This window comes from Amphimedon queenslandica, unplaced genomic scaffold (assembly GCF_000090795.2).
Source record: "Amphimedon queenslandica unplaced genomic scaffold, v1.1 AMPQUscaffold_4706_Cont23316, whole genome shotgun sequence".
Classification (NCBI taxonomy): Eukaryota; Metazoa; Porifera; class Demospongiae; order Haplosclerida; family Niphatidae; genus Amphimedon; species Amphimedon queenslandica.
This window is the reverse complement of record NW_003554983.1, coordinates 1-1565: the sequence shown is the minus strand read 5'-3', so window position 1 is coordinate 1565 and position 1565 is coordinate 1. Positions and strand designations below refer to the sequence as shown.

The following is a 1565-nucleotide window of genomic DNA, read 5'->3' as shown; positions in this document are numbered from 1 at the left end:
TATAGATAAAATTGTACATGCATTATAATATAATATATAAATAATAATTATTATCATACAGTGCATACACAATAAGGATATGTACATGTACATGCACTATAAAATGAATGACTGTATTCCTGTACCTTGTGCTGCTATATAAGCATCCCGTCTATTGTAGCCCTATAATAAAGAACAAACTGATGAACAATTAAACATAAACCACCTTTTCACACTCTGTAGATCTACACTTCATTTCTTTGTCCTTTATACTCATCCACTATCTATCCCTTCAATTTATTTCTCATATCCCTTCTCCCTCCTTCCTCCCTCCTTCCCTCCCTCCCTCCTTCCCTCCCTCTCCCTCCCTCTCTCTCTCCCTCCCTCTCTCTCTCCCTCCCTCCCTCTCTCCCTCCCTCCCTCTCTCCCTCCCTCCCTCTCTCTCTCCCTCCCTCTCCCTCTCTCTCACATCAATAAATGAAGCATTGATATAGTCACTTCCTTCAATACCATTTAATACTGAGAGGACAACACGTGAATCATCAACTACAGGAATAAGAGAAAAGGAGGAGGAGAGAGAGAGAGAGAAGGGGAGGAGAAAAAAGGTAAGAAATACTAACTAGTGAGCAATTATACGTACATATGTAAGTACATGTACATGTATATGTCATGATGAGTGACAGACCAAATAAGTTTATGTGATCAAAATGCAATCAACTAATTAGAGAATATGTAACAACAATAATAATAATACCACACAAATACACAACAATATAGTACATGCACTGTCTACGTGACAAGCATATTTATAATTTCCTTGTTGCATCTGAATTAGTTCTCAATACAATATGTAATTGGTCATGTCACATCATCACAGCCATTGAAAGCATGACAACTAAAGCTAATTATAACATAAAAGAACTGTTCATGTACTTGTCAGTTCAGGCCCACTCTCTATATGTAAGGTGTTGGTATGTGCAGTATAAAGGTGACAATATTGATGAGTCATTGTCTGTCACGTACATGTACACTGTCAATGGATATTAATTGTGATTACGTTATATAGTGGCAATCAAAACATATGTACATGTACTAATTACTAATGTACACCAAAAGGATTGATAGAAATTTTAATGAGAATTATTGCAGTAAAATATACTTAACCGTATCAATATAATATTACAAGCAACACAATTGCACTGTACCAGCTAATACAAAAAAAAACTAGAAAAAGATCTGATTGTTGGAGAAATAATAGCTACCTGTGCTTGACTATTTTTTGGCAATTTTGTTGCTATATTTACTTGTACATGTACATGTATACACTACATGGATAATACTTACATGGATAGATGTTAGCGAATCTGTTCTTTGGTCCATTGCAATCGAGTTTAGCAATAAAGTGAGGATAGACTTTAGGAGAAGCAAGTGACTACATGAGGAGAGAAAAGAGAGAGAATTTTTAAAATGAATGAGAGAGTTTTTAGTATGTAGCAGCTGCTGTTTTTTAAATTTTAGAGTGGAGTTTGATTGACGTACGTGGTATTCAAGTTCAAATCCTTTCTCTCGTTCTCTGTGCATCTCCT

General features: G+C 35.5%; 1 long non-coding RNA gene across 1 annotated transcript; it reads right to left on the bottom strand.

Annotated features, from left to right (window-relative positions):
* Positions 1–123: 123 nt before the first annotated feature.
* On the bottom strand, positions 124–1565 carry LOC109592573 (uncharacterized). The gene is made up of 4 exons (XR_002190423.1): positions 1519–1565; positions 1324–1411; positions 449–525; positions 124–162 (listed from the first exon to the last, which is right to left on the bottom strand). It is a non-coding gene; the product is annotated as an uncharacterized LOC109592573 (long non-coding RNA).